We start from the raw sequence: 15329 nt of genomic DNA, 5'->3' as shown, positions 1-15329 counted from the left end.
TGTAGGTAGCAGACCCACGCCGGGTCCCGTCTCCTGGAAGCGGGAAGGGGATTACAGCCACTTAACTGCATATTAACAGGTAGTTAACAGGCAGTTAAGAGGATTATCCCCATTTTCCCACCAGAGGCGCGGGCTTCCCGACATCAGGAAATCCCGCCAAGGTCACCGAGGCGAGCAGTGGGTCTGCGGGGGTCTGCGGGGTGCAAAAGTGCACTGTGGAGGTGAGTGATGGGTGCAAGTGTGGAGAGGTAAGTATGTGAGATGAGTGGAAAGTGATAGAAAATGTTTACTTACCTTTGTTTCTTCCTGCAGGCTTCAACAGTTGGGGATGCGGAAAGTCTCGCATCTCACCGGCAGAGATGACAGACGGCTGCTGCATTCTCCGATGCAACAACCATCTAATTTCTGCTCACAAGAGGTTTGATGAGTCTTGAATACAAGAACTCATCAAACAACAGAGAATGTCAGTGTTTGACAGCTTCACAGAGCTGTCAAACGATGACAATTCATCTGTCAAAAATGTCTCTGTAACCGGCTTCCCCTTAATTGGCCTGCTAAACCCGCTGGGCCGGTTTAACAAGGTCAATCAAGGGAAAATAGCGTGGGTTGGCCACAAGCTGATGGAGGCGGGACTGAAACTTGACAAGCAGCTGTCCCGCCTCCAACGCGCCCCCATTGACAAAATCACCCCCCAGGAATCAGAGATTTTGCACAGCATATATTTATGTTTTTAAATACACTTTGTGCTTACTGCAGCAGAACACGTGCTGAAAATTGGAACAATACAGAGAAGATTAGCACCAGGACGATACGCATATTCATGATGTATTCCAGATTTTTATCAGAGCGAGTAACATACAGAACTCAAGAGGTATCAGGAAAGTCTGGAACCCTTTAACGCCAGCCCATATGGCGCAGGTACTCAATTGCAAACAATAAAAACAGCACCCAGGGTCAGGTTGGGAGCACAGACTGCTCAACCCTCCCAATGCCCCACAGAGGCCAGCGACCCTACCCTGTAGGTAGGCAGGGTCCTTGGTATCTCTCCCAACCCCAAGACTTCATCGCATTGGCCCAAAATTTCGCCGCTGGCCCCGAAGAAAGCTGCCCACAAAGATCTGGCAATCTCTGTGGCAAAAAGTTTGCCTTTCTCGATGCGTAAGTCTGATCAGTGTACAATAGTGGGGAGCCTCTTGTTTGAGCTGCTGTGATGTCAACAATCTGTCTAAGCAGCCAATCACAATGCAGAATTCTCACAGACAGGGAACCAGGAAGCGAAAGAAGTCTAGAGTCATCTTTTGTTTCTTAACTTGTCCCATTACCATCTCCTTTTGCCTTGCACCATCATCCCTTTTGTCTCTTAATCTCTCCTGCCTTCCATCCTATCACAGACCTTCCCTTTTGTTCTTTCCTCCCCTCCCCCCTGTCCCTGTCCTTGCACTTGCTTAAAAACCTGTTCCATCTCCAGCTTGTTCCAGTTCTGACGAAGGGTCATCGACCTGAAACGTTAACTCTGTTTCTCTCTCCACAGATGCTGCCTGGCCTGCTGAGTATTTCCAGCATTTTCTGTTTTTATATTCGTGAAGAAGTTGCTTTTATTCTGATTTTTTTTAAATGTTACAGAGAACGAAACAAAGATTGGGGCGGTCACATGGGGAAAAGGTAAACCTGAAATAAAGATGGACAAACTTCAAAAATATAATTTTTTTTACAGTTTCTTACAAATTCTAATTTTCATTAAAATGGAGAAATTTGACACACAACAAAATTAAAATTCATTTTTCAGGGCCATAACTTTTGTTTAGCGGTCAGTACGCTGTTAAAACCCCAGTTACACCTAATCCAACACAGCCTAACTTTTATGGGGATATTTAACAGTGATGTTACTGCAGAAAAGCCCAAGTTTTCATCAGTTTCACTGATTTCCCTGATTACACTGAATACCGCCTATGGGGGCAGTGGGTGGGGGGCGGGCACAGCACAGCCAGTGTTGGAGCAGTGAATGACTGACCGCAGCTTCAGGATTTCCGCGTTAGGCTGCGCATGTGCTACATCCTGATGTTACAGTCAGTTTCAAAGGGGTAATAACAGCGAACGCTGTTCCTTTGCCGTTATTACCCACCGCAAATTCCGAGCCATTATCTTGCTAATGTGCAGTTCCTAGCTGGTTCACAATCAGACCTAAATGCGCCAATGACTTTACAACATATATATATACACGTATTCTCTTTTCTTAAAAGAAAATAAATAAGGAATTTTAAAAACGACTTCAGGCATTTGAGTGTTTGGAAGACTTGTTTTTCATTTGGGCTCCTGCAAATATTAGTCGTATACCACGGAGTGTGTTCTCTCAAGCCAGCCTTGTACAAAGAAACAATTTATTTTGAGGCAGTTAGTCTCACATCATATGATGTTACAAATCTAACCTACCATATTTAAATGAAGCTTCAACATTATACCCTTAGAGATATAATTTACCAGCTTGGGGATTTATTAAAAAAATACTTTAAGTCTCATGCATAAAACTGGATTAATATTTAAAAATTCCTTCAAAAGCAAGTAGAATTTTTCAACAAAATATTACCCTTAACTGAAATCACTCTTACCAGGAGTGCACATTCCCCTCATGAATAATTGATTTGATAGCGGTATAGGGCAAATTGCTGTTAAACCAGATTTCCAGCATTAGCGGTTTCTTTTTCTTTTTATCTTTACTGTTAAGTCGGCCGCTTTTAAATGGGGCATACTGTGAAAATACAGAGCATTGAGTCTAAAAGAACAGCAGAGGCGAATTTTACTCGACGTCTAATAGTTGGGTGCCTCAGTGAGAAAATCCCTGGGTCACTGAAGTGAGAGAACAGACACATCCGTTTGCTCTCACCCTGTAAGAATAGGCTATTAACACATTCTGAAGCTTTTGTTACATGACTGGTAGCTGTTAGTGGGTAATTAATGGTGTATGTGCGCGGCAGGACAAAAAAGATGCAGGGTCATTTTAGATCATTAGAATACATTGGAGCTTGAAAAAATGTGTTAGCTTTATATGTAGTTTGTCCCAGCCTCTTCACCCCTACCCCATTTTGTGCACTATTTTTGTCCTGCCTTTGTAGGTTCTCCAGTGTCACATACCATTCTCTGACTGACAGGACAGAGAGAAAACCTTTTCCCAAGCATTTCTGGCGATGCAAAGCATTTCGAGGTGAAAGAGCTCACTCTCAGGCAAAAATGTCAGTAGGACCATAGAAATGAATAGAGGTAAAATAAGCACATAGGCCAAACTTGCTTTTAAATGGAAATTGCTGTCGTTTAACTTGTTTGTTTTACAATGTAAGCAGTTTAAAAGCGGCGTCTGGAAGAACAAATTGTTTAATTTTTTTAAAATTCTACCGTTAGTTCAAGATCAAAATGCCAAAAGCACATTGAAAGAGCTTGTGCCACTGTAAGCACTGTATGTGCTGCAACGCAAACTTTCACTTTGGCCAACTTGATGGCATTCCAGCCGAGATTTGGGACTGGTCTGTTCACGATTGTTCTTGAGATTGAGCCTGCACCAAAACAGCTTCAAACAATAAGAATGTCCCATCAAATAGTTAGTGTTCATCAGCTGTGACTCAGTGGGTAGCGCACTCACCTCTGAGTCAGAGGGTTGTGGGTTCAAGTCCCACGCCAGGGACTGGAGCACATAAAGGTAGGCTGACGCTCCAGTGCAGTGCTGAGGGAGTGCTGCACTATCCGAGGTGCCATCTTTCGGATGAGACGTTAAACTGAGGCCCCGTCTGCTCTCTCAGGTGGATGTAAAAGATCCCATGGCACTATTTCGATAGAAGAGTTATCCCCGGTGTCCTGGCCAATATTTATCCATCAATCAACATAACAAAAACAGATTATCTGGTCATTATCACATTGCTCTTTGTGGGAGCTTGCTGTGCGCAAATTGGCTGCTCCGTTTCCCACATTACAACAGTGACTCCACTTCATTGGCTGTAAAGCGCTTTGAGATGTCCGGCGGTCGTGAAAGGTGCTATATACAGGAAACTCTCGTTTAAACGGCACCTAAATATCCAGAATTCTCTATTAACCGGCAAAATTCTCACTCCAAAAACTACAGTATACAGTCGTTTAAAAGTTTTGTTTTACTGTTAAGTAATTAAAGAGTTATGGATTACCCTCAACTGGCATTACTGTACTTAATCAAGCATCTTCCACCATCCATTTAACACAACATTCTGTAGGTGAGTACCCAATTATACTGCACATTTCTTGATTTTTTTATTTTTGTTTGTTAAAAACAGCCTCAGTAGATATACCTCTCCGTTATCCGGAATTTTTAATCAACCGGCACCATCCCAGTCCCGTCGGTGCCGGATACGAAAGAGTTTCCTGTAAATGCTTGTGACATGCTCAGGAGAATGGGCTGTCAGGAACTGCTCAAGCTGGCCAGCAGCAGTGTGAGGCAGTTTAATGAATGGCAGTAGATGCAGACGGAAATAAAATCCCTCCGCATCGCCTTTTTAAAAATTTTGAACTATGAGGAGACACTGGGTTGCCCCAAGTCATCAAACAAAAACAAACAAAAGTGAGCCCTTTTAAAGGGGCACAACTAATAGAAAATTAAATCATAAAATAAAGGAAATTTATAACTTAAATAAGATTATTGACCCTGTCCACCAAACATTCCAACCCCTGCGGTGCCCACCGATCGCAAAAGGCCTCAAGCTGAGGTACCGGCGGATAGCTCACTCCACACTGCTGTCCAGTGATCCCTGCTGTGAACTGCAACACTGAGTGAGGGCAGGATTGGGCTGGGTTGTGATGCCTCCCCTCTCCCACACTCAAACCTCCTGCTAGTGCTCAAGCTTTGAAAGTAAACCTGTGTGATAATAGTGTACAAGCACACAATGGCCCTGAAATTGCGGTCGGTGGCACAGCTAAGGAGCACGGCGCCGACCTCCGAAAGAAATCCGCACTTACCTGGTGCAAGGCCTCCTTCGAAAACTCGCATTGTTTCGCTGCGGAGTTGAGCGCAGCGTAGTGGCCCACGGATTCCAGGGGCGCCCCGTGTGCGTGAGCGTACCTGGGACCACGTGGGGCAAGGCTCCAATCAGGAAACCAAAATCTCCGATGCCCATTCGTGATTTTTTTGTCTCACTCACCCCAGTAAATTAATAAATAAATCAGTCTCTCATTCTTGGTACAGTTGTGCTGGGATCAGAAGATAGTTAGATGGATATAGATATTTATTTTGAAGATTTTTTTTATCATGGTAGTTTTATATTTCAAGCTGCTGCATATCCCTCCTCCACGTACGCTGTGCAAACAGGCTCCTGCGCCTGTTTGCACCAGCCGTAAAATTTTACTGGGTAATTGCTAAGCAGTTGGTGGGCAATTCGCTCAACTCTGCACCAGCAATGAGGATTTCACAGTCGGAGCAAATCATCTCTCAAGGCGAAACTTGACAGATCGCAAGTTCGGGATTCAGCACATGCACATAAATGGATCCGCACCTCTGCTTTAACTGCAGAGAGAGGACATCAAACTTTCATGCATTAGCATAATCCCAAGGCCTTGGGGGTGTAGACTCATGTACAAAGAAGGGCTAGTCAGTTGAGGTATAAGAGGGTATGTGGCACCTTGAAACCAAAGCCCAGCGAGAGTCGGCACCTCCTGAGAGAAAGGGAAAAATTGGAGCAGGTAAAGAAAAATATTTGGGCCAAATATTCACAACATGCTGTTGTTCAGGAGGTACCTGCATGGGACCACTGGTGCCCCAAGGTGGATCCCACACCCACCAGTAGACTGGCTGATATTCCTGATCCCGCCTGCCACTATATTGCTATTCCAGGGGCACAGGAAATCCATGCCCCCTAGTCCTATCACCCTCTACACCTCTAGCTTTGTGTAGGACAGGCGGAGGCTTCGCCTTGACAAGGCAAAGCGGAAACTCTTGTCCTATTTGGCGTATTTGGGTCCTGGCCTAATTCATGGCCCTTCCACCACATGCCTGTTGGAGTTATACTGGGAATGCATCAGAAGGATTTTGAATTTTTGGTCCCATTTAATTTAAAGTATTGGTGTACAGTGTAAGCTGGATAAAATGAAGCCTTAAAAGGGTGAACTACACATACAAACATGCAAAAATGATGGGCAGGAAAAGACCAGATGGTTCCATTGCGCTTGTCTCACACTGTCACATTGTAATTAAACATCATGACACCAATGCTCTCATCTACCAGCAGTCACTGGCATTACCATCGCTGAATCCCCCTCCATCAACATCCTCAGGGGTCACCATTGACCAGAAACTTAACTGGACCAGCCACATAAATACTGTGGCAACAAGAGCAGGTCAGAGGCTGGATATTCTGCGGCGAGTGTCTCATCTCCTGACTCCCCAAAGCCTTTCCACCATCTACAAGGCACAAGTAAGGAGTATGATGGAATAGTCTCCACTTGCCTGGATGAGTGCAGCTCCAACAACACTCAAGAAGCTCGACACCATCCAGGACAAAGCAGCCTGCTTGATTGGCACCCCATCCACCACCTTAAACATCCACTCCTTCCACCACTGGCGTACCATGGCTACAGTGTGTACCATCTAGAAGATGCACTGCAGCAACTCGCCAAGGCTTCTTCGGCAGCATTTCCCAAACCCGTGACCTCTACCACCTAGAAGGACAAGGGCAGCAGGCGCATGGGAACACCACCACCTCCAAGTTCCCCTCCAAGTCACACACCATCCTGACTTGGAAGTATATCGCTGTTTCTTCATCGTCACTGGGTCAAAATCCTGGAACTCCATACCTAACAGCACTGTGGGAGTATCTTCACCACACGGACTGCAGCGGTTCAAGAAGGCAGCTCACCACCACCTTCTCAAGGGCAATTAGGGATGGGCAATAAACGCTGGCCTTGCCAGCGACGCCCACATCCCACTGGACATGAACATTTAGAGACTCATATACAATTACACCTAGATCGTTTTCTCACTCAACAGTTTTTAGGGTCGTAAACCTACATGGTATACATGTGGATAACACTACATTTATCTATATTAAATGTCATGTCATCTGACAGACATGGCTTCATTCCCCATCACGTCTAAACCTGATTATAGTCTTTTTTTCTCAAAGATAGTCTTAAAACTCGCACAAATCTTTTATTACAGTCAGTAATAGGCTTGCAGTATAAAAGATATTTTATCAGTTCAGAACACAGCATACCTGACTGAAATTTCTGAATATAGGAGGCACTTAAATGCTTTAATATTGCGTCCCTTAGTCTCATTCCTGTCATAATATTATGGCATCATTATTTTGTTAAACTTCTTTCTGTACACATGTCACAATAAAAGAAAATATGCTTGTGATCTGGTTAAATAGCTCACTTAAACTGATGTAATAAGCTCAATATTTGAACTTAGATAGTCCAGCTGTCCCACTTTAGCTGCAAAATTACAATCCGGGGAGCTCAGCTGTTTATCATTGACAAGCTCTGCCCGCACACGGTTTTCCCATTTTGATTGTTTATTTGTGAGTCCCAGCCAATGTATAACTTGGATGAAATGACCTGGGGCAACTTTTGTCTTGCTAGCACCCCATCTACGCTTAAACACAGGGCAGTGGTGGAGGACTGACATGTCGACTTAGTGCTGGCTGTCCACCCTTTCCCATTTTCGGGTGGGCCTGGATTTCAGTGGCCAGAGCTCCTATCGGAAATATAACATTAAAATATATCATTAATATATGCAAATCTGGATTGAATGAGGCAGTTCAGACCCTGATGCCATTTTTGTCTCGACTCGCATTGTTACCGCCAATTCCTCAACCCGCCCACAAATCGTGGCCAGTACAAGCTGGGAAGCAGCCATTGCCAGCAATATTTAAAGGGATCCTTAATTGAAGTAAGGGGAAGCTGGAAACAGGTATGTCATTCATTTTTACTGCAGTCATTTGTGTGTTTTAAACCTTGAGGGCTTCCAGTATTTGATCTCCTTGCGTATCGAGGTGCTGCAAAAATTTCACTGCCACTATAACCCACTGCTCCCTTTTACTCCTGGCACTTCCACCCCTCCCCTTTAAGGTTCTGGTGCAAACCCATCGAGATTGACTGCCCTGCCAGATTCCCTACCCTCCCAATCGGCGAGCAGCCTATAAGCAGCATGCTCCGTGCTAGCAGCTCGCTGATTGAATGTTAATGGGCCAGAATTTGCAGTGGGTATGACGGCATACTCTGAAAGTATGCCATCATGCTGCCTTTGAAATGGACTGCAAGTTTGGGATTTCGCGCATGTGCTAAATCCCGAACTTGCGATCTGTCAACGTACGTGTTGACAGATCATCTGCACAGCCAAAGAAAAACCAATTGCTGGCACAGAGTTGGACTATTGGCCCACCAATTGCCCAACAATTATGTACAAAAATTTTACGGTTGATGCAAACAAGCGCAGGGCCTGTTTGCATCAGCGTAAGGGGGTACCTTAGGCATGTTTAAACCATTTTTATCTCGGAAATCGGATAGTTTAATTGTATCAAATGAGTTTTTCTTGTTTCTGCAAAGATTGGAGTTTTAATGATGTCGATAATCATTATCAGCAAAATTAAATTTTTACTAACGGAACTAAGATGTAGTGAAGTTGGTGGAATGAAGCTAATTAGGAATTAAATTCCAATCCTGTAAATTAATTATAATTAAATCTGATTACGGGATTCCCTTCTGAAATGATGTAAAATCTAATTCTGTTTCCTGATTGGAGGACCAGGCCCACGCGATCCTAGATACGCGTTCGCACACGCTGCGCCCCTGGGACCCGTGGGCCATTACACTGCCCTCCAGTACGCAGCATCAGAGAGCAAGTTCACAAAGGAGGGTCCCCATCAGGTAGGTTCATATCCTTTTCGCAGGTCCGCCACAGACTGCAATTTTTGGCCCATTGAGTCCTGAGCATGAAAATCGATCGGGTCTCTGACCAACTACAGTGGACAGGTGGAGCGGGTGGCCTACCCGGGCACTGATGCTCGCCCGAAATGAAATTCGCCCCCACTGTTCATTAATCGTGCAGTTGATATTGAGTGTGGGATGATTCATGAGCAGTGCAAGCCATCAGTGCTCACTCTTAAACAAAACTGGGGTGATGATGTTTCTGTGGCCCAGTTTTCATCGGCTTTTTTTAATGGTGATTTTATAATGGCCCGGATTTTGCGGTAATAATAAGTGAGGCTGTCAGCGCTCACTTTTATTACAGGGTAAATCAGACAGCAACTTCTGCCGTCCACACATGCGCAGTTAAATGCGGAAATCCAGACGTTGATGTCAGAGATACCCTGCTCCTCCACAGGGCGCGCTGTTGCAGCCCTTGCCAACAGACTCAGCATTGAATGAATGCAACAGCATGAACTTGCTGTACTTGCCCACTAGTTCCACACTAAAGACAGCTGTGAAAGTTAAGGCTGGTGCATTCAGGAGTAAGCCAGTTTTTAACGGTGTGATAAGTACTGCTGAACAACCTCTCTGGCCCTGAAAAAATAATTTTACAAGTGTGGAGTCTGATTCCTTCAGAAGAAAATTAATGTTGGAGTTTTTTTTTTAATTGAAAAAGATTTTTGCTTTCTGTACAACATTTAAATCTAATTTATATTTCCTGCTTTATACTTCCTGGTTTGGACTCTATGGGCTGGATTTTATTAATGGAGGCGTGTAGGAGGCAGGACTCCCACTTTTGGGGTTGTAGTCCCGCCTCCATCGAGTTGTGGCCAACCCACTCGATTTTCCCGACTGACCTTGTTGAGCCTGCCCAGTGGGCTCAGCAGGCCAATTAAGGGTGGCCCGGCAACAGGTGACATCACAGATTGACATTTCATCTGTCAAGAACTTTTGACAGATGAAATATCAGCATTCGACAGCTCTTTGAAGCTGTCAAACACTGACAATCTGTACTATAAGTTAATTCCTTCCTCTCAGGCTGATTTAGAGATGTCTCCAGAACAGAAAGCAGAGGCTGCAGATTTTGACAGCTCACGGCCATTCTGCTTTCTGTGCCGGTGAGATGAGGGACTCCCAAGACCTGAAGGAAGGAAGGCTGCATTATTAAATAAAGGTAAGTAAAACTTATTTAAACACTTTACACACACCAAACACACTTACCTCTGCACTCATGCACCCATTACTCACCTGAACACCGGACATCTCAAACCCTCCAAAACTTTCAGCCCGACGGTCCGCCTCGCTAACTTGCCGTGGTTTGGAGCCGTCGGGAATCCCACACTTCAGGGATAAAAATAGGGATTAGGCTAAAAACTGCCCGTTAACTACCTGTTAACAGGAAGTTAATTGGCACTAATCCCCTTCCCGCCTCGGGGAGGCAGCTCCCAGCACAGGTCGGGTCCCCGCCTCCTGGGAAACGGGCATGGAGGCGGGTTGGGGGCAGGATGGGTTCGTGCCCCCCGATTTCGCGATCTTAACCCCCCACACACCTCCAATCCTGCCTCAACGGTCCGATGAAATTCGAGCCCTGCGTGTCTCAACGAGGATGCCTCAATCTGGTTGGTTGAAGAGCCTTGCTGTTTCTTGTCCTGCTCAAAGATCCACTGCAGAGGGCGCTACACTGGAAAAGACGTCGGATTAGAGGAAATCTACACTGAGAAGCCCGCGGAAACTCTGGGCAGCTGTCAGCAAGGTGAATGGCAAATGCCATTCCTTTACCGCGGAGAGCAAAATCCGGGCCGTTATGGACTGTTTTGCATGGAGTGGTTTTAGGCACATATAGCAGAATCAGGCTTTGTAATTTTGTAAACCCCAGCAGTCCATAAAGCTAAACATTAAACATATTGTGACCTGAACATAAACTGGAAAATCAAGTTGTTGCTGGCAATTACTTCCACGATGCGCTCTAATTTCCACTGGACAATAGCTGTTAAAGAGGAAGTATAGTGTACTAAATTGTCCTATAATCTGAATGTTTTAATGGGGGATAGCTACTTCCCAGTAAATCTCCATCACCTCCTGTTTTATATTTAATAACTGTAGTCTGAGAGCAGACGTTTTAGGGGTGGTTCTATGATCCCACGCTCCCAGCAGGAAACAACATTCACTAGAATCCCAAGTCAGTGAATTGGGGCCATCTCCAACTCATACACCCCATCAGCCTGACTCCCAGATGGAAACGCAGAATCGTTGTGACATCATAAGCATCAACTCCAGTGATATCATGACTAAAGAGTGCTATACATAACCCACTGTCTCCATTCATGATTTTACCAGAATTGGGGGGGGGGGGGGGGTGGCGGTTCTGTGCCAAGTGTCTACTCCTAGATTATCGCCAGCGAGCAATTCATAAGCATAAAGCAGGATAGTAAAGAATGACTCAAGATTACTGCATATATATATCTCCTTCTATAACATTTAAAATGATATGACAATTCAAGAGATGATACTTTCCCTTTAAAATTCATTTGAGTGTACATAAACTTTTGGTTAGGTTACCCCGGCAATGGTACAGCATGTTAGTTCACTTAGAAGCTGCACCTTGCAGTGTTGCCTGCTTTCCCAAAGAAATTGAGGGACAATTAGTAAGAAAATCAGATCTAATCACTGCAGTTCATTTTCAAGTGACCAGCTAGAGTGGATTGGCAGATACCTGACTGGGAGCACTCTCCTTGTCTGGCCCTTGTCATGGAATACCACACGGCACTGGAGCACCTGAAAAAGGGACATCAAAAAGTAGGTTCAAAAGTTAGAGTTGGGACAAGAAAATCAATACCCCTTATCTTACTGAACCTTTACATCAAAATAAGAAAGAAACATTTAGAACATAGCCGACATGTCAGGAAACCTCACTGGTCCAAAGACTGGGCCAAGTAGAGTTGCCAACTCTGGTTGGGTGTATTCTGGAGGTTTCATCATGTGACGTCCTGCCGTGAACCACCCTGCCTCCACACTCTCGCCATTGGTCCATCCTCCAGACGCACTGCCTTCCCACACCAATTGAAAAGGGAACAGACTCTTTGTTACCCAATTGGATTAATCTTGACTGTTGGTGAAACAGCCTTTTTTCTCCATCTCCAATATTTTGAGAACTAATAAATGAAAGAATTCACAGAAAATGAAAACCCTCTCACAATTTCGTTGAATGCCCCTCTGATTTTTCTCGTGGTTTGCCTGCAGCAGTGTCCTAGAGATCAAGCTTCAATTCTTGCAGCCTTTGGGACAATTCCTGGAGGGTTGGCACCCTCAAGGCCAAGATTCACATTCGCAACTTTGATCAGTTTGACTTTGGATTGGTGAAGTTAAATAAAGAGATGCCGTTAAAAGTGTACAAACATTATCCATGCCTGCATGATGAACCTGAATGACGATGCTAAATGACTAAGTTAAACATAATATCCAGGATTAATTTTGTTAGCCACAGTTTACTAGGAGGTCAGCCTGTCACTGAAAGTATCAAGGGAATTCATGCTGAAAAATTACAGGGCTGTGTGCATACGGATACTGAGTGTTGCATCTTTTTCTTATTGCTGCACAGCTGAATTTAGCCGTTTAAAACTGACAGCAGAACGGTGATTTTTTTGCCTCTCAGAAGTAATTGCTGGGTTTGTGCTGATAGTTTATATTGATAAGCTACCTGAATGTCAGATGCTGGAGTGGTGCCAGACACCTAAATAATACAACAAAAATTTATTAGCTTACCGAAGTAATATTCCTGCCTGAGTTTCCTGCAGTTAAAAGGCTCTTTTAAAAAGAAACAGCAAGAGAGGTTTCTGACAAGCATATACTTAATTAAAGTATCAATCATTTCTTTCGTGCTGTGGAAACCCATCAGCCGGCAACACAACAGAATGTACAGGAGCCCCAATTGGGCAACAGATTAGACGTAATTACATTTCTGAAACTCCTCCCCTGCAATAAATATGTACACAGTACAGGTGGGAAGAAAATTTAACTCTTTATTCAAGTTATGGGTATTTTTAACTAGTTGTGTTCTTGCTTGTTTAAATTTAGTTTGCCAGAACTGTCTCATATTATTGACTTTCTTTAAAATGCGAATGTTCTTGACGAGTGATTTTTGTGTGTGTTTGTGTCTGCAAGTGATATTCAGGAATGTGGTACTAGTCTTGAATTCCTTGACTTGCTCATCATTGTGCCTGTGTTCACTTCAAACTGGTCGGACTTGATATTTAGCTCAATGTTGACATTAAAACATTTTTGACGTCCCTTTCAGTAGAATGACAGCTTATCCAAACTAATTAAGACCAGGGGATGTTTGGATAATTGATTAGTTTAGATAATCAAACACCAATTAGGAAAACATATACATGAGACATTAAGCTTCACTGTTTTATGCAGCAGTGCAGAGTATAACTGATTCATTTAACTGGGGAGTTCATTTTGCTGTTTTTATTGTAAATTCTACCGTGAATATTTTCAGCTGAAGTGGCACAATTTCCTTTCACCATTGTACAAGGAAGGAGAACCACCCCCTCCATCCCCAAACAAAAATTCCCAAAGAAATAAAGTCTATCTAACATAAAAATGCATTTATTCTAGTTCAGCTCAGTTCAGGTCATCAATATTCCATTAATTGATATCCCACTTTATATTTTCATACTACAACATACCAAGTGTACTTAGTATTGAATAGGTGTTGCTATTTTCACTCTCCAGTGGAATGATTATTCCCTGCATTGAAAACCGCATCAATACCTCGCTGTAGTACGCCAGCTGTGAGATTCCCTTTCAGTTGGTGATACTGTGTTTAGTGTCAGCAGTGCAGGTGCATAATCCATTGCCAAACACAATTACGTGATCTTCCACCCACATTGGAGATTTTAAAAATATATCTGTGGAAGTATTCACCTGGTGGCCTTTACTACAGAATGGTAGGACGGAGATTTGTGACGTCCTCCTTACCCATGCAAGCAAAGTTCCCGGACCCAGAGAGGCCACTGGCAGAATTCAGAATTCGCCAACTAGGGAAAGAAAAAAACTTACATTTCTATCCTGTCCTCACATAAAAGAAAGACTTACATTTGTATAGTGCCTGTCATGCCCACTGGGCGTCTCAAAGTGTTTTACAGCCAGTGAAGTCATATTTGTAGTGTAGTCACTGTTGTAATGTAGGAAACACAGCAGCCAAGCACAAATGAGTTCCCACAAACAGCAATGTGACAATGACCAAATAATCTGTTTTTGTTATGTTGAGTTAGGGATAAATATTGGCCAGGATACCAGGGATAACTCCCCTGCTCTTCTTTGAAATAGTGCCTCAAGATCTTTTACATCCACCTGAGAGAGAGCAGACGGGGCCTTGATTTAATGTCTCATCCAAAAGTCAGCACCTCTGATAGTGCAGCGCTCCCTCAGCACTGCACTGGAGTATCAGCCTAGATTTTTGTGCTCAAGTCCCTGGAGTGCGACTTGAACCCACAACCTTCTGATTCAGAAGCAAGAGTGCTACCCACTGAGCCATGGCTGACACATAGCACTTCGCAACCATTGAATTGCTTTTATTGCTATTATTGCTTTGCAGGTATAATTTGTGCACAGCAAGATCCCCAAGACACCAATGAGATAAATGACTCATTAATTTGTTTTGGTACTATTGGTTGAAGAAAGAAAGGCGTGATCATATGGCAGATATACTTGGGAGACTATAGTTAAGTTGCTGTACTTATTTGTTGCTATTTTTAATGTATTTTTGTTCATCATCTTCATGTCCCCTCCAATGACATGCTCCTATCAGGATGGCAGGCAGGCGATCTGATGCCAGGTCAATGTTGTCGCTGCTTTAGAAGCAGTCCCTGGAAATGTGGCCTGGGTGACTTATCCTCTGATTATGCCTCATTTGATTAGGTTAGATATCTTGTAACCTGGCTCAGTAGTAGCTCTTGACTCTGAGACAGAAGGTTGTGGGTTAAAGGCCCACTCCAGGATTTGAGCACATAATGCAGTACTGAGAGAGTTCTGCATTGTTGGTGCTGTCTTTCACCGTGAGGTGTTAAACTGAAGCCCATCTGCTAGTTCAGTTGCATTTATATAGTGCTTTTCATGTCCTCAGGATGTCTCCAAGCATTTCACAGTCAATGAATTACTTTCTTAAGTGTAATCACTGTTGTTATGTAAGCTAACACAGCAGCCAATTTGATTTGCATACAACGGAGTCCCACAAACAACAATGAGATGAATAATAACTTCTCTGTTTTGGTGGTGTTGGTTGAGGGATGAATGTCGGGTAAAACACTGGGAGAGTTCCCTGCTGCTCCTTGAAAAAGTGCGATGGGATCCATTACATCCAACTGAACTAACAGATGGGCTTCAGTTTAACACCTCACGGTGAA

The 15329-nt window shown here is 43.8% G+C and overlaps 1 pseudogene; it reads left to right on the top strand.

The window, feature by feature from the left end:
* The first annotated feature begins 743 nt into the window (after positions 1-743).
* Positions 744-840, top strand: LOC147104428 (U6 spliceosomal RNA; annotated as a pseudogene).
* Positions 841-15329: the final 14489 nt, after the last annotated feature.

This window comes from Somniosus microcephalus, chromosome 19 (assembly GCF_052327205.1).
Source record: "Somniosus microcephalus isolate GS21.2 chromosome 19, FLI_Smic_1.0, whole genome shotgun sequence".
In the NCBI taxonomy this organism is placed as follows: Eukaryota; Metazoa; Chordata; class Chondrichthyes; order Squaliformes; family Somniosidae; genus Somniosus; species Somniosus microcephalus.
Note: the sequence above shows the minus strand (reverse complement) of the source record. Positions and strands in the feature narration are given on the sequence as shown.